This window comes from Corvus hawaiiensis, chromosome 25 (genome assembly GCF_020740725.1).
Source record: "Corvus hawaiiensis isolate bCorHaw1 chromosome 25, bCorHaw1.pri.cur, whole genome shotgun sequence".
In the NCBI taxonomy this organism is placed as follows: Eukaryota; Metazoa; Chordata; class Aves; order Passeriformes; family Corvidae; genus Corvus; species Corvus hawaiiensis.
Genome location: NC_063237.1, coordinates 731,374 through 752,501, shown reverse-complemented (window position 1 = coordinate 752,501; position 21,128 = coordinate 731,374). Strand labels below are relative to the sequence as shown.

The 21,128-nt window shown below is 40.8% G+C and overlaps 1 protein-coding gene across 2 annotated transcripts in view; it reads right to left on the bottom strand.

Annotated features, from left to right (window-relative positions):
• The window catches only part of ARHGAP32 (Rho GTPase activating protein 32), a 239,498-nt gene that overhangs the window by 208,011 nt on the left and 10,359 nt on the right, over positions 1–21,128 (bottom strand). The window contains exon 1 of one of the 2 annotated variants that reach the window (XM_048328558.1): positions 8,021–8,042. The exons of the other annotated variant lie outside the window; for it this stretch is intronic. The gene's annotated coding sequence lies outside the window, so the exon portion shown is untranslated. Of the gene's footprint in view, positions 1–8,020; positions 8,043–21,128 lie in introns of those variants that run through there. 2 annotated transcript variants of the gene reach the window in all.

Here is a 21,128-nt window from a genome sequence, read left to right as displayed (position 1 = left end):
CATAGGAAAAAGATACCCAGGGAACAGCACAGCCCACTGAAACAAAAATGATTAAAAGAAAAACTGATCACCTAAACCATAGAGTTGATGGCAAAAGCACAAGTGGGAAGAAATGGAGGAAAAGGTCACCCAATCTGTGACTTGAAGATTTAAACAGAAAAGCAATCAGTAATAATATATGGCACTCAAATTCATAAAACCTATTAAATCACCCCACTGTAGTCTTAATTACTGACAGGAAGTGATTCCTTATTAATTGATAGGGCACCTTAACTCAAAGACAGCAGTGAAAAATTTTGATACACAAGGTTTTTCCCAAAGCTTAAGTAAATTCATCTCATAACCATCCACTCCTACACATCCACAAAGGTCAGAAAACAGCAATACAGTTCTTTGGCCACTGCAGCAGCAACTTAAAAACAAACCAATAAAAGTAGCTAAGCAAGAGATTCTCTTCCTGATGAACACATTATAAAATATCTTCATTCATAAATTGCTTTCATTTTAAAGAGAACCTTGAAGATGCATCTTGGATATGCACTGTGAGGCACAAATTCCACCCAATTTTGGTACTATTAAATACAACTGAGGAATTCAGTGAGGCTCTGGAAATATATCATACGTAGCACTGAAGGGATCCAGCAGTTAAAGAGGAGGATTCAACCTCCTGGCACTTCTCAGAGATGAGCCACTCATTCATCCTCAGCACCAGCAGTGCTTCAAACTACGTGTGCCCACAGCAGAGCCCTGCTGTTCACATCTACACCTGTGTATGTGCCCTGCAATTACTTACTTTATATTTATATGAATACAAACAAAATGTGGGATTCAGTGTGGGCACAAACACCATTTATAGAAATTGAGGTAACGTTTAGAAACCCTGATCTGCAATTACCTCATTCTCATGTCCCACACTGAGACCACATTCACACGTACAGTGCACAAACCTGTTCCCAAACTCATCCAGAATTGAATCAAATTGCTACATTACAAAATTCCAGCTTACAGGTTTTGTATTTTTTGAATTTAAGGCTAAGCTAAAATGAAAACAAGAGGCAAGTGAGTATTCCCCACACAGAGCTGTATTTACTGCTCAGATGCTGAGTATATACTTAGGGAACACCCTTCCTACCTTTTAAAATGGTAGAAATAAAACAGGATATGTGGGGAAGATGTTCAGAACACCTCCTAGGGGAAAATAAAAACACAAACACAAATACTATTTCATTGATTCACCTGAGAATTGGAACTTATTTCATTTCCAGACGCCCACATTGAAGCCATGAATCACCACATCTCCTGGCTGGAAGCCAGTGCTGCAGATCCTGTTTCCATGACAATCCCGATGCCTCCCTGCTCCAGAGTCTTACGTATCAAGGTATTCATTCAAAAATAAACAAGGGGGAATGCGAGCCAAGTGATGATTCAAGAAAATGCTTTAAAATGCTCATACAAGATTCAAAACTTGCTGAAAACACAGTTAGGAAACAGCCAATCCATCACAGGAGCTATTTCTGCGACAGGACGGCTGAACTTCCTGAGTACCTCTCTCTGGATCAAAACTTTCCCTGGGTAGGCTTCCCCTCTTCTCATGGCAGCTAATGCAGAGAAAAGGTCATTTTTAATCTTTTTTATTATTATTTTTGCTTGGACATCTGCTTGCTTCTCTCTGAAAGGATACATTGTTATCCACACGCATCCTGACCCAGCTACTAATCTTCAGTTTAAACTGTTCCCAATTTGAAATCCCTGGCATTACAGGAAGAAACAGGAGCAACTCCTACTCACTCAGATGAAAGGTTTAATAAAACAACATGCCTATTCTGGTCTTCTGACTGTTTCTTCCTGGATTTTACAAGAACAAAACAAGCTTAATGCACAGCTGAAATATACAGTCATGGTATGGCCCTCTGCAGAAAGATCAGGGTGATGTTTCAAGCCTCAGGCGTGATATATCAAACCATTCCCATGAGGAAACACAAAATTCTGTCTTTTCAAGGAGAATTTCACCTGCTGTCAAAGAGCTCATCAGTTCAATGAGAGGTTTCTGCAAAGTGCAGCAATGTTAAATCAAACACAGGGTTACTCCAGATGAATCTCCTTCAAAATACAACTTTCACTTCTTCCAACTGGTGAGGACATGAGGAAGTCAGCAGCACTCTCGAAAGGAGGATTCACATTCTGTACTGAAATTATGCTGATCATGCCCTAATGCAGAGATGCTCTCTTCGATCACAAGTCTTCAGTCTCATCCAGGCAACCTGGGCAAGTTTTCCAGAACAATAGCAGAAGCAGCATCTCAAAACCCACAGTGGCAGAAGGAAAACCGTATCTGCTGGGAGTACAGCGTGGTGACAGGCACACAGCCCACACACAGGCCTGGGGAAACAGTCAATGGGAACAATAAAAATGAAGTAAAGCTGACAATTCCCATTATAGGCCCTATCTCTACACTGCATGGGAGCACTACAGCCTTTCAAATGCACTTATCCCAGTCAGGCAACTCTGTGCTATCATCCCTGCTGTACAGAAACAGCCAGAGAAGCACAGTTTGTCTGGGTAACAGAGAGAACTTGGGTAAGTGCATAAAGCAGGTTGGAAATTAAGGTCTCTCATCTGGAGCGCAGGGGCCAATCCGAGTCTCTCTATGGCAGCACAGAGCATGGCAATTAAAAATATTTGAGTGTCCTCCAGCATGTTTTTAACACCCCACTGAGCAAATGGACCCAATTTACCTGGTAGTGTGTCACCTGAGAGGCAAGCACTGCACTCACTGCCCTCCACGAGAACTCAGGAGCCTGGGAATGGCAGGAGCAGGAGCACCTCGCTGTGGAATGCTCCACTCGGCTGGGCTATATTCACTCTGCCTCAAGCCCTTGAAATTAATTTCCATTATGGCAATAAACACCACTTAGCTGACATAAGTTGTTTATTTGCAACGTAATTGTCTTCAGAGAGTTGCAGTGTCATTCCTCCTCATTATAAAGGGCCCTGCAGTTGTCTCTGCACAAATCAGCATCGCCCATGGTTTCACACCAATCCCCATGGATTCCCCCCCTCTAATTATTAATAGAAGTTAATATCTTCACCTCAAATGATCTGCTCTTCTCCCTGGGAAAGGCACTTCTTCTGTTGCAAGTCCCTTTTTGCATTATGGCCTCGGTTTTGCAGCAGAAGCACATCTGGCCCTCATTAGAAGCATAATAAGGTACTGCTGAATGTGTTCTCACTAAAAAAATGCATAAAACTCACACTAAATAATGAAATTGCCCTTTCAAAAGGAGGTAAGTCATTCAGCCACTCCAAAAACCTGCCCAAAACCATAAAAAAGCTTCCTCTAGCATTCTGGAGTGCAGAATTTCACCTGAACACCCCCAAGCCACTGCTCTGCAGGAAAGCCCTGCTTGTAAGAAACCAACGATTAGCACTGGTCTCATTCTTTTCTTCTTTTAAGCTCTTTTTTTTTTTTAAAGCTTCAGAGCCTGAAAACTGCTTTGGCTAGAAACTCTCTCCTATCAAAAATAAAGAGCTGATAACATCAGAGAGAGGCCTTAAGGCCTGGTAACTGAGAGCGCCAGATTCACATGAGTACATGTGCTACCAGAAAAGCCTAATAATCCCAACAATTTCAGTATATCTGCTAGATTTAAAGATTAATGCTTTATATAATTCAATATATGCTCTTTTAGAATTTCAGCAACGATTCTCCCAGCTAAAATTACATGGGGGGAAAGGGCAAAGCAGTTACCATCATAAGCTTGCCACTTCATGTCTTATGACTAGCAAGAACTAGGAATACGTTGGCTGGCTGGTCCAACCTTTTGGGATTTGCAGGGCTGGGGTGGAATTCTGCATATTTGATCTTTGTATCATTTTTTTTCTTTTAATGATATGCTCTAAGCATTCAGGAAGAAAGTTTTGTCTCCTGTGTCTTTGTATTTTATGGCACTTGGAGATATTTAATAACTGTAGAATCCTGTATTTAATTGCCAAAAGGGATGTCAAATCTTGAGGGCATCACACCTCTAAGCCCACTTTAACCACACAAATATGTTTGATGAGTGAACACAAGGTTTAAGAAAAATACAGAAACCACATCCACTTGAGTGTCCCAACCTGCAGACACTGAAAAACATATTGAATAAAGATAAAAAGCATTCTAACTGGTAACAAAATATTCCTGAGAGTTTACAAAGCCTAGTGGAGCACTGGAAAGAGCAGGGAGAGTTAAGAGTTTCTGGAGAGCAACATATAAACACTTTCTCTTTAGCATGGAATTTGAAACGTGTTCAGACAAATGGGTCTTGCCATGTCTCATCCTGCCTGGCTTTTTAAGGCATTCCAGGTGTGCTGCTATACCTGTATATTAAGGAATTGCCAGGTAAAAAGGAACTTTTTTTGCATTTATGAGCAATGCTGACAGTACACTGCTCAAAATGGGTTTTCTGTAGTTTGCCCCTCACAGTATTGAAGGTCAAGGATGGCAAGGAACCAAAAATAGCTGTTCTCCTTCCACAGAAAACAAATGTACTGAGCTGTCCACCCACATTTCAGGCAGCTGGGGAAGATTTAGAGTATGGAAATACAGGCTAGAGATGGTAATCCTGCAACAGCCAAACACGAGTACTACAGCAGATCCAGGCACAAGAAGAGCTAAGGCTGAAGCTTTCTCTCAGTCAGAAGAGCTCTAAGTTGGCTATTAAAATGAACAAAATTCAGAACAACTACTTCAGTGCAGTCCCTTCACTCCAATCAGGAAAAAACACAACCCAAAACCAACAAACTCAGGCAAACACCCAAATCCTAAAGTGCTGTATAAAGGGTCAGAATCTGAACTTCCAAATAGCCAGATTAAAAAGAAAAATATAAAACCAACCAAAAAAAAAAAACCAACACCAAAGAGCCTTTTGTTTTGGGGGATTTTTTTGGAGTAGTTACTCAAACTGAGAAAATTCTGTGCAAATGGCTGTAAAGCAGGAAATGAACATCTTCTGGTTCAACTCATTACCAACACTATAATGACACCAGCAGGATTCTTGTTAGAAAATGAGAGTAACTTCACAGAGAGCATTCTGCAAGTCAGGCATCCCTGTTCAGTATTTCAAGCTCTAAACTCATTTTTTGTTTGACACAGGAAAGACTTCCCTGAGCAGCTTTATTTCCCAATGACTTCAAAGGATTAGTTTCTCTCCTCTATGCTTTTGCTTTTCCATGTCCAGACTGGAGACATCTCCCTTATTATCTCACAGCATTGTTAGCAGCTCAGTAATTACAAGCTCCTGACTTCACCAAATAAAACACGCTGTAACTGTGTGAACTTCCTGTAGCACTTACACTCTCTCAATAGGTGATTTTACCCCTCTCCTGGCAGTCAAAGCTGTCCTCCACCAAGAGAGCAGCACAAATTCAGCACATCCCACATCCACACACACAGGGGCTGAGCAGTCAAAAGCTGTAATAGAAGTGGGTGCTGCAAAAATATTTCATTTTTAAATCCCAATCTGCAATTTGGTTCGGTTTAAATTATTTCCAAAGCCAAAGTCCCAACCCTTCAGAAATAATTTTGCTTTTCAGTTATCTGGGAAGAAAGCCAGCCTTAGCAGGAGTGGTATAATGATGTCAAGAGAAGGGACAACTTTGTCAGAGGCAAGAAAATTTACATTCACTTTACCATCACCTCTAACAAGGTGCTTCTTGCTCAAATCAGAGATTCAGCACTATGCTGGTTTATGGAGCAGAAAATAATTTTTAAAAAGTGTCTAGGGTTGAAATACACTTCTTACAAGTGGAGTTAAGAAAGGAAATGGTGAGCCAGGAATAATCTGAGGTGTTACTATTAATCATTTGCACAGCAGCACTGTTTGAAATACATTACTTAATGGGGCTTTCCTTCAAACAATGACAAAAATGATTTCCAAGACTAACAACTTTGATGCAGGCAAGATGATGGGTCTCCTTCCAATCCTACAGTGAAGCCTTTCAGCCATATCCTTCAGGGCACATCTCAAACCACGGAATCTTGCAAAATAAGGCTATTCCACGAGCAGAATTAGGCTGCAAAGGACCCAGGAGTATTTCCTGCCCACATCCTATTGCAAGGCCTGTCCTGAAATGGAAATCAACAGTCCTTTATAGACTTGCTCCATCTCTCCCCAGAGGGGCTGATAATCAAGCTGGGCAGGTAAGGTCCCACAAAGCCTCTCACTTTGTCAAAGCAAATTTCTTTCCCAAAGGACGGCAAGGACACATTTCCTGCCCAGGAGGGACAGAGGACTCAGTTTAACAAGCTCACAGCACATAGCAGAGGCATAAATTTCATTTCCCAATATTTACAACTCTGCTCTGTTTTGGAGAATACATAAAAATTCGTTTTGCACTGCATTTAATTTATCTCCCACTCTGTTCCAATCACCATCTACTTCAACCCTCACAAAGCAACCTCAGGTATTTTTCTGCCTGCAATTGGGAGCATCAGAAATACCAAAATTCAAAGCAACCCAGAAAAGCCCCTACCCAGCTCTGACAATAGTCAAGCCGCACTGTTCAACCCCCTTAAATAACGAAGTCAAAATCTGAAGAGAGACAATACAGATTGAAGCTTTTAAAGTGGCAACAGCATCTCCAAAAGGACCTTTGAGGGTACACAAAGATACTTTATTTCCTACAATCTGTGTCTGCAGTGAACAAGGCATTTTTGTGCCTCCTGTAGCTTGTTACCTTCTCCCCCAGCACTTTCAGTTTTCAAGAGGCAAGCATCACCCACAGCATCAGTGATTCCCCTACAGGACTTTTTTTTATCCTTTAGTCTGGCCAAAACACTCTTCACATAAGATCCTTTATCCATCTCTAACTTTTCTTGCTAAAAATCTGCCATAACTGTTCTTGTCTCTCCACTAAAATAAAAAATAAGCCTCTTGTCACTCCTCTATCCCCTTCTCTGACAGCCTTCTAAACATTCTCCACTGATCTTCCCCCTTCAGCTTTCCCTTGCTCTGGGCAAAGCCCTCCCTCTGCTTCTCCTCTCATGCCCAATATTCCTCCCCTCCAGGCTTTTGAAAACCTCGTATTGCTAAGAACTTCACAGCTGTGCAATTTGCACTGTCTGGCACTATTTACTGACAGTAAATAATCTAGTTACTAACTTCTAGAACCATTTCCATTATATGCCATCCTTCTCTGTGGAGTTTCCACAGAGAAGATCCCATGCTCTGGAACCTTCTCCTTAGCACAAACACTCCCACTGGAGCACCAATCATAATACCCACTTGATGTTTCACCAGGAACTTGAGATGCCAAGTACTCTCCTCAAGAGCTCTAAGTAATCATCCTCTGTCTCAGGATAATAGAAGTCATGCCAAAATAGATGTGGAGGAAAATAGCCCACCATCCAACCAAAGTTTGTGAGTTTAAAAAGTAGGGGCCATGAACCAGCCAAGTGCAGAATCCGGCTCATCACATTTATCAACTTCAAAGTATCACCTAAAGATGGCACAAGATGACATTCTGCAGTCATTCCAATAAAACCTTCCCTTCCCAAAGAAATCCTGATTTATGACCCAGACTGCTACTCCAGCCAAGCTTTGAAATGTGTGAGAGGTGCTTTCTACAAGTGAAGATTAAAAGAAAAATGCAGAGTTAAAACATTCACTATTTATCCTCTAAAGGAGGGTTAACCCCCTTTATTTGCATCCTAGCAGGACAAAAACTGGAAAAGGCACCTCTTACAGCCCAAAATCTTAGAAGGGCAGGGGACAGAAATCGTTCACTGCCTTTTCTTGGCAACGTCCAGAGGCAGGAATGTCATTGAGGACTCCACTAAGAAACACTCAGGACAACAAATTCCACCTTTACAGCCACACAAAGGAGCTGATTCAAGGTGGGAGGAAAAAGAAAACCCGAATCATCTGCAAACGACACAATCTAATTTACTGCTCCCGAAAGTTCTGTCACTCTTCCTGCTCCAAATATAATCACCAAAATCTGATTTCAATAATTTGTAAATACATGTGGAAGCCCTTACCCATCTGCGGCTTAATTGGTGACTCATTTCACAGCACTGCTGAAGGATTTGTGCTCTTCCCTCCTTCCTCCTGCTAAATTCATCACTCCATTCTGCTGTGCCATTAAGCTTTTCCACGCCAGCACTGGCTCATCTGTTGCCATAGCAGCCACGAGAAACAGAATGCAACGTTAACAAAAGATTATTCCCCCCCCACCCCGTAATTTATTTATATGCAAGTAACCCACTGAGAGCTGACAATAGCAACGACTTTGCATTCACACTACAGCAAAAGGGGTTTTTTTTACTTTTTTTTTTTTCCACATATGTGCTACCAAAAATAATTAAGATTCCTCTGAAGGGGAAAAAAAAATCCTGAACTGCTTAGGATTAAGGAATTGCAGTAGCAGATCTCTATAGGATGCTGATTTGGAATTAGAGCTTGGAAGCAAGGGGCTTAACACATACACTGCTTGAATATCCCTCTCCAGAAAGCTTTTCACTACTTTCAACAGCACCATTAGAACCAGTGAGAGGCTGAACTGTAGAAAAAACCTAATTACGAGTATTTATATTTAACTAAAAACCTGTGGGAAAGGAAAGCAAGCTAACTAGAGAAAGACGGAAAGCCTTTTGAAAGGTACCTGTTCCTGATATGCTGGTTACCTGCACAAGCTGAATTCAGCCGTTCAGTTATTAATTCCTGTAAGAACTGCTCGGGTGAAAGGAGCTGTTCACAGATTGTGAGAGACGAACAGTTAAAGTGAATTATATCCTGGCCCCGGGTCTCTCAGAGAACAGCCAGACTGGATGGCAGGATCCACCGTTCCGGAGCAAAGCTTTGTCTGGACACATTCATGGCAAAATCCTGAGCTAAATAAAGAACCTGGAACAGAGTTCTGGTCAAAACATTCCAGGTAGCCTCCAATTCGTTGCCTCCCAGGTCTAGAAGATCTCACGCACATCTCTAAAACATCTGCAGCCTATGCCAAAGCTTGGAATTTAATGCCAAAATGAGAAATTCCAGTGTTTTCAAGGCATAATGGCCACCTCAGCAGAAAGATCTTATGTTGCCTTTCATTTAAGTGGGTTTAGAACTTGATATATTAAACAAATTGTAAATTAATCAACACTGTAAGAGTGGAACATTAAGAGAAATCAGAGCAGAACACTAAACAATACTTCAGGTAAATGTATTCACAGCGTGTGGTTTGTGGTTCTTAATGGATTACTATAAACATATACACACAGTCCTACACTATTGTGATGCAGTTTTCCTAAAGACAGCAAGGACTAGATGCACAACTGGTTTTAGCTCCACTGAAAATCCATAAGCATGCATCAGTTTAAGCCAACTGGCTCGTGAAACTCATTGGTTTGGTCTTCTTTTTAGAGTGGGAGTAGGAACCGCCCTTCAGACACCCTCAGTTGGCATTAAATAACAACTCAGATGTGCCTGGTGCCTCGCCAGGAGGACGAGGTGCCTCCAGGGCACTGCCGGGAGGCACCAACTCACAAGGGTATCACTGGAAAGCATCTGTTTCCTTCGGGTGTCCTTCTGCTCTGCAGATATCCAAAGTAAATCAAGGAAAATGAGACAGCACCATGCTCAGCTAAATTCCGTCTCATCCCCCGTCCCTACTCTCCCATCACAGACCTTACAATTTAAATGTAAGGGGGAAGTCAGCAATATTGGCTACCAACCTCTGTACCCCAAACTCCACCCCAAATTTCTCATTATCCTATTTATTTTTCCAGCCATCACATACAGGGTGGTCATTTACAGAAATCTGATTCCAGGGAGGGCAATGGATTGAAACCTCACTACAGAGAACCTCTGTATGAGAGAGAGGAATATTCTACTTCCTGCTCCACACTCAAGTCATAACTGCAAAGTTTTATGTATTTTGTGCACATACTCCACAGAAGAACAAGATAAGATGCAGCTGAACAGTCAGAATTTAAAATACTAGGAAATAAACAATTTTAAAATAAGCATAACAGAAAGACTTTGGAAAAAAGATTAGTTATATGTGACTTCTGCAGCTTAACCACCACAGATTGTTGCTGTTGTAAAATCATCTTAAAACTGGAAGCTGCAGCAGCCTGTTAAGCAGCATTCAAACAATTCAAAGCAGTTTTATAACTGCTTTATAAGTAGTTCTTCCTTGAGCTTCTTTATAGAGAGGATATATGTACCTTATATAGCTATGAAAGAGTAGTATTTAAACCAAAGGTCACTGAGCCAGGTCTAGGTAACTGAGCGCTTGACTTCAGTTAAATATCTGCCTTTTACATAAAAAATGATCCCAAGATGAAATAATACCTGGACAGCCTTGGCAGACAATGCCTCGAAACAAGGATGATGCTGCAAAGTTTAATACATTTTAAATATCAGTCTGGGAATAAAGAGAATACTCATTTGCCAGCCCAGAAATTCAATTTTTAAGCAGGAAAATTCCTATACTTTGCTTATAGTTCCCTTTGGAACATTCTGTAGTTATTAGTCTCCCCATTATTTGATTCTAAGTATCAAATATACAACATATGAAACAAAAATACTCCCCAAAGAAAATGGGTTTTATAGTTGCAGATCTTTTGACTAACCAATTTCCTAAACAGCTCGATTAGAGAAAGCCTTTGAAACACCAGATGAATTTGGGCTGATTAGTTTGCCAATAATCAATGCTTTCATATCTGCTGGAGCTTTTAAAACCCGAAGTGTGCTGTGCAGAATCATAAAAGACGAGCTGCTGGAGGTTATGTTTGAAGTAATGCAGACAAATGTTTCATTCCAAGGCCTCCAGGCCCCACTTTCCAGGACACACTTGGTTTTATGAGCAGCTCGGACTCTGCACCCTTCCGAGCGTTTCTGACTCCATCGGCCGCAGGAACGGATTCCACACACCCAGAAAGGGAGGGAAGGGCGTGTGGGAAGCCTCATTTACAGCTGGAGATCGGGGATGGAGGAGGAACTTCATGCAATGAACAAAAATGATTGCAAGCCCCAGAATAAACCAGTGTTCACAGCTGGAATAAGCATCTGATCCAATCCACAATCCCACCTCTGCCCAAATATCAGAGTTTATTTTGATGTCACCAACAGCAGCTAGAGGAAAGCCAGGAAAAAAAGGAAATGTACAGACTTTCTTTTTCCAAGTAATAATTCAAAATTCTTTTCCATGAGTTCTGTGCGCCCAGTGCTTCTTTGTGGGCTTTGAATATAAGCGCCCCTAAAACTTTCAGTGGAAGCAGAAAGCAATGCTAAATTTCATTACAATAATGAGAATTCTCCCCTCAATATATATCCTTGTCCTATTTTTTCTGTAATTGAGGACATCCCTTTGCATCATAAACTGCCACCACTGTTTTGCTCTAAAATCTATGGAAAACAAATCACAACTACAACATGCTAAAAAGAGACAGGTCTCCAAAGTTTTTAATTTAAAAAGTTCATCTTTCTAAAGTATTTGCTGCAAGGCATAAATTATTCTACTTTAAAAGAAGAATTTTAATGCCATGATTTATTCAATGTGACTATAGGGTGAAAAATTCTGAGTCACCAAAAACACTGAAACAAAGTGGACTATTAAAAGCTCCTTCCAATACACACAAACACACACTTCACTAATTTAATAATCTAATAACCTCAGTAAAACCCAAAGACACACTCCAAGATGCAGCACTAAGGAAGAGTGAGTACAATATTCTGGCTCTATTACCCACTTCCATTTGTGCTTGCCAAATGCACAGGGCCAATTCCAAACAGCAATACACATAAAGTAGGCTGCTCTCAAAGGAATTCAAAGAGACAAGTATGCTCTTTTACAATTCAATAACCCACTTTTTCTCACGCTCAAGTGGTGACCTCCTCTTAAATACACAAGTCGCTGAAGAGAAGGTGCAGCCAAAATCCAGCGTTTGTCAGATAAAATAATCTATATTTAAAGAGGCAAGACCAGACAATATAAGCTTCAAATTTTTGTTCATATAAAAGGAAAAAGAAGGGGAAAAAATGGAACTAGTGTTGTGGCCTGAACTCAAACAGATTTTCAACATCTCTTGATGAGTAGAGGAAGGTCAGCACAGTGGAGTCACTCAAACCCAGCAGGTTTATGACCAAAATTCTCCCTTAACTTATCACTTGAGCTATGAAAGTGCTGGGATGTCTTCCTGCTCAGACTGAACCCAAACCATTTTTTTTCCCCATATATTATCTTGGTGAATTCATTTCTATGTAGTTCGACTATTTCCTATTCAGAAAAAAAAAACCCTCTAAATCTTAAAAGGTAACAAAGAAGAATAGACAAGCACAGGCAAAATGCCCTTTTACTCCTAAAAGTACAGAGCAATGGGGTAGAATTGACAAAATCCACTAATATCCTGGTTTACATTCCATTTCAGCTCAGCATATGCTTCAAGTTAAATGCATGCACTGCCTTGAACCCGCGGGGCTGTGCTGGTGGTTCAGCAGCGCTGGAGCACTGTCCTAAATCAAGTGCATCTGCAGCTTCGGTGAGCAGTGGGAACGAAGCAAATTGTTGCTGAAATGTTTGGCTTTCTGCACCTCCAGAAGTGTGAAGGCTTGTAAAGGGAGCTGAGCAAAACCCACTCACTTGAAAGCTTTCCCTTTCCCATGAAGTCAGCATAGCTCATTCCCAGAGCTGGAAAGGGCTGAGCCTGGAGCACAGGCTGGGCTGGCCAGATTCTCTTCTACTGCAGATAAACCAGGCAGAGGATTTTTAAAAACGCATTTTTAAAAACAAGATGGTTGACTTATTTAACTTGGACGCCAACCAGTTTATTAGCAAAGAAAAGAAACTGGAGCAAACATAAAAAAGTCTTGAACTAAAACCACGTGAGGAAGATACAGCCCTAAAGTCCTGTTGGTCTTGAATGCAAAATTTCAGTAACAGTAATTACATTTTTTCTGAAATGCTGTGAAAAACATTGTTCCCCATCCCCTCCATGCATTTTAAAGTTTCTGAATGTACAAATTATGTGAAAGAGCTCAATTAAAGGATTCAGAACACTCATTAATGAAGGCTGCAACTAACCTGCCACAAAATGCAAATGAATCACCAACAGCTCTACAATAGGAAAACAAATCCATTTCAGGTGTGGTTCATGTTGGCTCAAATACCCACACAGCCACAAAACGACTCCTTCAGACAGTGAATTTAAAATGTCCTTCTTTGACTCAGGTCCATCATCCTAAATAATATTCTACAACGTGTCCTGCTGGTACTTACACAGGAGCCATGAAAACGGTGACTGAAACTGTCACTGCTGACACCTGCCTGAGCCTTCTCTCTCTGTTTAAAGCTGACAAGATCTTACTTAGGAAATTTCAGCTACGCATGAAGGCACTGTGCTCTCTAAGGCCACAAGTTACCTGGTAGCTCCTTGAAGCTTTTAAGGGAGTAACAAAAAGGGGAAAAACCACCAAAGCACCACATTAACATCAGTCAGAGGCACAGAAAATTAATTCATTTGGTTTTAAAACTACCTTGAGCCAGGGATTTTTTTCCACTGTATCATTTCAAGCCGTATCATGTTCATTCCACTAAGTTCTGCAAACCTCGCATCACGAGCCATATAATGAATGCTTTGTTCTCAAAACAGAAAAAGACATTTAAAAGCAGTGTGGAAAATTAATAATGCCAAGGTTGTGGCTTCGACCCCTGTATGGACCATTCACTTAAAAGTTGGATTTCACGATCCTTGTGGGGTCCCTTCTAACTCAGAATATTCTCTGATTCTTTGAAAAGTGGTGCTTTAACAATTCTAAAAAGAAACAACCAACGATCATCAACACCCATGAAAAGTGAAGATATCCTTTCCAAAATTATCTCCAAAAAGCAGATAACTATGAAATCCCCTGGGGGGAGATTAAATAGATAAATAAATTGATAAACAACACTATTTGCAGCATCTTGCTTGACATACCAAAGATTTTTTGCTCCTAGCAAATCTCCATTGACACTGGAAGTGCTTTTTTCCAACACTTTAGGGACTAGAATTCCCTCTAAAAGTTTTCCCACGCTGACCTCTGTTCCAGTACTTGGGAGACCTTGGAACCACTACACTGTTGCGTGTTGGTTTTACCAGATGCTGCTGCTTCTTCCTAAATGCTGAACAATTTCAAACCCATTTGAAGTCAGCAGGAGCACAGCTGCGGGAAAGACACACAGAAATTAAAGCTAATACTGAACTCAATGCTGCTGCTGCTGGCCCAACACGACAGGAGTAGCTGGGATTTACTCCCTGGACTTCTCAACATGGTCTGGGGTATTTCTAACCCAGAGAGCTCTGGCAGAATTGGGTTAAGGAGTGACAACATGTGCCAGCCTGGGGGGACAGCAAGAGGCAGTGAGAAGATGATAATCTCTCACTGCAGCTGAAATAACTCGATGGCTCATGGCTTAATACCATAACCAAACACTGGGGGAGTATCAAACCACTGGGGGAAAGAGTTAAAAACTGTATTAAGTAATAAATTGAAATTTTGTTTTCTTTTTAAAAAGAAAAAAACCTGCAACAAACCACAACTACTAATCACCTAATACAGATTCTAAAAATAAGTCTACCCAGAGTTAAAGAAAAAACAAAAAATACCCACAGATGCAGAAGAAATGAGACAGATGGTGACTCTTACAGAGAAGAACACTCGTGCTGAACAAACATAAATATGTTTTTGGTCAATAACATTTCAACTGTCAGAAACAGCACAGTTAAAAATTACTTACTCAAAGATTCAACCCTCTCCACTGTCCCTACAATTCTGTAATTCAGAAATATTTTTTATAACATTCAGATGACAGATACTCTCAACAGTAAATCATATTTAAAGGCCACTCACCTTGATAGGTGTCTGCTCAGCAACAGCAATTCTTTAACATATTTTGTATTTTAAAATAGTGGATTTTACACCACAGAGTTGTCATGGTACAGACCAGGCTTGAGCTGTGCAGGGGACGTGCAGGATTGCTGCACCCAAAATACACACTCCCATTTCATCACCTACGAAAACACACTGCTCGGTTCTTCAAAGGACAGCAGCACAAATCCACTCAAAGTTAACCAGAAGAGCTTCAGAGATTTCCACAAGAAATTTTAAAAAAAGCAAAACCCAAACAGTTGCTTCATTTCTATACTGCAGACCTGCCCCTCAAAAGCCAGCAATATAAAGCAGCAGCCCTATATTTTTAATTAACATAAAATAAAGTTGCTTCAACAAAAGCACTTCAGGAATCTGCATTTATAACTTGATGAAAAAACAAACCAGCCACAGGCAAGTGATTTATTTGTTCAGAAGCTGATTTTGGAGCATGTTGTAGAAACACTTAACATGGGTCTCAGCCTTGCTATAAATGAGGAATGTTAGATGAAAACCAGTTTATTTTTTGGCTAAATGGGAAGTTATTAAGGAAATTTGTCTCATCAGTCATTCGCCTTTCCTGCTCCTCTTGCTTCAAAGTAATATTTGGGACTATTTAAAGCAACCGTGAGTTTGAGTTGTCAAACCCTCATACATCAAAGGATGCACAAACATTACTGCTCTGTCAACATTTCCTCCAAAGGATGGACATCAAGGCTGAGGAAAGGCCACTTCAGAGAGATTTATCCCCACTTCCAAAACATGGCCATTTAATCTCTGCTTTCTACACTAGGAAGAGAAAAAAAAGCAACCTAAAAAGCTTCTAATAACATGGCTAAATAAATAAATAATTTTAAATTAAAAGAACACGAAATTAATTTGACAACCCTTTTTTTTTTAACCTTCAGAAAGGTTTATTTTCAGAACCTTAGGAAAATGTTCAAATTCAGCTTTCAGGTTCTACTGAAGCAAAGCAGCACATTCTGCAGTTTGACAAAAGAAATATCTTGAGGGAAGTGAATGAGATAGCTCTGCCACGCTTTAGTAAAACACACAGATCTGATAAATCCTGAAAAATTGAACAGCAGTGAAAGAAAGACAGGGATAGAAGTTCAAGGCTGCAGCATCCAGCTGGGTTACAGCTGGCAGGCAGTTGGTGCTTCGGTGACCAATGCTATAGAATCAGAACTGAAACTCCACGGAAGTTTGGCTTTGCAAGAAAGTACCAACTGGAACTGGATCTGGTGAACTTCAAACACATTTCCTTTCTGCTGATATCTTAAATTGGCTTGTCCGTTGGTTTGGAGGCAGCTGGAGCCTTGGTGGAATCCCCTCCTCATGGACATACATGCCCTACAGAAAGCCAGGGGGGTTTAGGCACTGGCACACCTGGACCATGTGTTTTAATGATCTCCAGCTGAGGGTCAGCAGGGTTCCAGTGACATTTCCATCACAAAGAAGTCCCTTCAACACCAGCAGCACTGAGGTAGTGGCCCTTATGGCCACTGGCAGGTGGCTGTTCCTGTGCTATCCCTCTTTTGGGAATGGCTGAGCTGTGAGCACAAGGTCTCTCCGACTTGGTGTGTCATCTTCCACCTCCACTGAATTCCAAGATCCTGGAAAGAACATCCACAGATAGGAAAAGGAGGAGACTACCAGACTGATGACATTGCAATATTCCTTCAGGCAGGGAACCCTTTGATACCGCAATCAGCTGATTTTACTATGGCACCAGGTTTTTAATCACATAACATTCAGCATGCAGGGTAACACACAGTCACACCTCAAACCATTGACAATTCACCTGATTACCAACAAAAAGGCATCATATGGCAAACTCAGGATGGCACCAAGTCCCAGTGGGAGAGGAGTGGAACATGTAAGGCATGTTGGTTTACGTCTTCATGAAGGCATGCAGTTGTGTTTACATTTTAAGCTTATTTAAATGTATGGCCTCTGTAAGCAAAACCAGTCCTCACTTAAACACTTTCACAAGGATGTTTTACCTAGTTAAGAAAGCCTCCAAAAGTTGTCTTCTGTATTTTAAGCATCAGACTAGACACCTACGTTGCCTCCTCCTTATTGTGCAGTTCTGACATTCTTAATCTCTTCTGCATGTTATAAACACTTGTTTGAAGAAACAAATTTGTAAATGACAAATCCACACAGATTTTTCTGTTTAGAATCTTTTAATCTTCGCAAAGCTTCAAATAAGTAGAGAATACTTTTCTCTGCTGTGTGAAAGAGCCTCACACCACAAAGAACTTAATAACCTAAGTAAAAACCCCTTTCCTTTACATGCTGCTTACCATTTGTATTAAAAATATTACAAGTACCAACATTTAGCCTCCTGGAATGAGATTCTCTATCCATATAGCTGGGATAGAGTGGAAATACAGGAAAGTGGTGGAGGCTGGACCTTCACTTCAAAATTTTCTGCCACTTTAACATTTAAGCAGCAGCTGTAGCAGTCTATACAGGTTTATTGCTTAGAGCTTTTACCACCATTTCCTTATGACTCAGGGAAAAAAAGAAAAAGACAGAGTAGGCAAGGAATGGGGGAGGAGAAACATTTATTGCTTTCTCTCTACAGGAATGTTCACAAGGTGACTGATTGCTCAGAGGGAGTGGGACAGATCCTGACACTGTTTTATGGGGATATAGACTCACACTTCAATCAGAATGTTCCCAGCGAGACTGGAGGAGGCAGAAGTAAATCAGAGCAGAGGAAACATTCCCAAAGTGTTTGTATACATTCTTAATTTCTCCTTCTGAAAAATTGCTAGGGAAATGACACTAATGTAAGCCAGAGAGACGGAACCAAGCTCAGAAAACACAAGCCATCCCCCCTGTATATTTCAGGTCCTTCTTTCATGTCTCTTTTATGTAAATCTACACTTAAGCATTTGTTTCACTTCTGTTCATGTTCTTAAAATTTGCAGTTCTGCATATAAAAGGGAAAACCTTAATGTATTTGTTTAAAAAGCAATAATATAAAAGCAAATAAATAGTATCTTAATTGCAGTACCTACTGGTATTGCCCAGCTGGAAGACAGCAAACCCAACAGCAACTTCTATGGTAATCAGGAGTTGTGCCTGGAAAAGCCCAGAGCATTTTTCTCCCTTTGAAGCCTTTTCATTTCAACATCTCCCACCAGGGCAAAAAGGATTGATGTACTCCTCCAGAAACTCCATCATCTCAAAGCTCCATTTGCCCAAGTTTTAAGATAATAATTTGTCCCGTGTTATGTTTTGCCTCTTTCACTACAAACCAGATTTTTAACAAAAAAATGGCACCTCTTGACATCCTTTCTTCATCACTAACGCTGTTTCCAAAGTTTGCTATTCCAGAGGAGAACTAGGGATGACTTGGAAAGATGACATTACACCAGGCTGTATTAGAGAGCATTTTTCCAGTCCAGCAGTTGGCCTAGCTTCCATTTCCACATCATAGGAAGATCTGAGACAAGACACCTTGGAAGCTGCAGGTAAAAAGCTAAGAGAGATCTGCAAGTGCTTGATGCTACTGAGACCCTCAGTCCTTGAAACTCTAAAACCTATTTATAGAATAAAGAAGGGAAGAAAACAAACAGTCACAGATGGGACAAGCAGAATAAAAGGAAAGTGTAAATTGACTTGGCCGGGGCAATGCTGGAAGATGTCTACAAGTACTTAATAGAGTTAAATGTTTAAAAAAGAAAATCATTTCCCTGTAAGTTCAGGCTCCGAGGTGGTAAATAGCACCGTATGCCGCGCCATATGTCAGTCAGCAAACAACCTTCACAAATCATCTCTCAAAAACCATTCTCTGAAGCTACACATCGTATTTCCCCACACAAGCAGGAACAAGCAGCGACACAAAAATCCACACACTGTCCGTGCATTAATCCTTTCAAACATCAGGCAAATACAGGGCAGGAGTTCAGTGCTCAGAAGGTGTCAATCTACTCCACAAAAAAACAGTGCCTGATACGAGCAGAGTTAAGACCACACTCACTGAACCCACACACTACTCCCACTTGAAACAAAGATTATGTTTTCGCCACCACCTTAAGCGAAAAGAACAACCTGAGTTCTTTGGAATTACTGATTTGTTGGACTTGCTGAGCTCAAGAGCTGCCGAACCAACTGGAGAAAATCCATGCACCGCTTCCCTGAGCTCTGCAAGGCCTGTTGTATGGATCTGAACACCACACAGATTAGTCCGATTTAGAACATGCAGCATTTGGGGAGAGAACAAGTTGCCTATGAAGTTATTTAGGAACATTAAATACAACGGTGAGGTCTTTCAACTCTCACCCATACACTGTCCAGCCCCTCACACAGCCTTTTGTCTAGTGATGTGCTAATGAAATTTCAGACAAGAATTGTCATTCAGAAATGAATATTTTAACTCATCTATACATGGCCATGAATTAACACGTCAAATACCTCCAACTTCATTTCTAGAAGTCCTTATTGGTAGATAAACTATCAGTAATGCTAATGAGGAATGAGATTTTTCTTCATTTTAAGACCATGTGAGTGTCAACACACTCCCAGAAGCTGGCTCTCGTGCAGCATGATGAATGCCTTGCAGGGAGGGAAGAAAAGACCTTTCTCAGAAGATGCAGGAGCACTACACGTGTATGCACACAGTAAGGGCCAGAAATTAGTTCAAGGAGGCATGAAACCCCCACAAGAAACAACTCCTGGGTATTACTGTCATCTTTCTGAAGATGCTATTTGCATAAATAGCTTTAAAAACTTGTGAAAGGTAAGCAAGTTCAATAACTGCAGTAATTTTTAACCAGAAGCATTTCTGCAGTGTGTGCTTCAGAAGGCAGCAGATCTCTGCCTATCCCAAAGCTCATCCCATGGGATTTCTCTTATCAGTTATCAGACACAGCTGGTGCAGAACCGCGTGCTTATTCAGCAATCAAAATCTTTCCTTATTGTCACAGTACCTAGGAAACTAAAATACACAAATTATTTTCCAACTTGCTTGTTGATGTTTAATGTATCACTCTGAACACCTGAGAAGCCTCCAGAAATGAAGTAACAAAGTCAGAGAAGGAAGACTTAGGGAAGATTTTACACCTCATGCGTTGTATGGGTTATGGGGCTGCAGTTCCCTAACGAGGATATATTCTGCCCTCTGTTAAATCAAGATTTGCTGCTCTAATCTATCAAAAATGTGGGAGAACAGAACACATAAACCCAACATAGTTAAACATGTTATTTGCAAAATTTTGCTAATAAAAATCTCAACAGAATTTAGAATATAAGATTAGACTTGATAGTTCAGAACTCTTGAAACTTCTCACAACTTTTCCATCTGGACATTTTATTTGCACCTTGCATTCCAAACAAACTGCAGTATCCATATGGACCCTTGAGTCAGCCTAAGTCACTGCATTTCTAATGAATTTTAAAAAGACATTTAAACACTTCACAGATTCCTCCTGGGAACCCATGGGCCAAATAATTTGCCCAGCAGGGGATGCTGAAAAGACCTTCACCCAAAGAAGAGCGCGGGGAGCATCATCCTGCCAGGTTTCTCCAAGATGACAAGGTCACCAGGTTAAGTGCACCAGGCTTTTCTGGCGTTTGGCTCCAGGATTCTGCTGGCTTTGCTCTCCATGCTGAGGAATCCTTCAGACCTGTTTAACGGGTTGTCAGCTTTCTGCTTCGACAGCCAGTCCCACGTTCATTCCTCATGCAAACTGGTGCAACCTCCAGCAGAAATTACAACGTCAGAGCATTCACAGAGCTCAGTACAAAAACACCAGTCAGGGGCTACTCATGATTTTGAAGCATCCCAGTTTCTGAAAAGCTGTTTTGAGTTTACATAGTATTAAACAAAACATTAAACATTCTGCCCTTGGGTCTGTTATGCCAGAAGGAAACACAGATGTGAATACTGTGATACATCTCTGCATTTCTCCTGACAGCTCATGTTTTGGGTTCCTTATCTGCAGCAGTAACCAGTTCTCAATGAACTCCCTCCCACTGTTTGTGAGAAAAATGCATGTGTAACAAACCTGGATCCCACTGATCACACAGGATTATTTCAAGACTTTACATTATAATTCCTTCTGAACTGTTTTTTCAGGTGAGTTGAACAGTCTCAGTTAATTTTGCCATTCTTATTTTATTCTCCAAATGTAGGCAATGTACTAAATCTGTTTTAAAACTCCAAACAGCAATTACCTTGGAAAAACCTTGAAAATCAACATCTATTCTTCTGTTCTATTTTATCTATTCTTC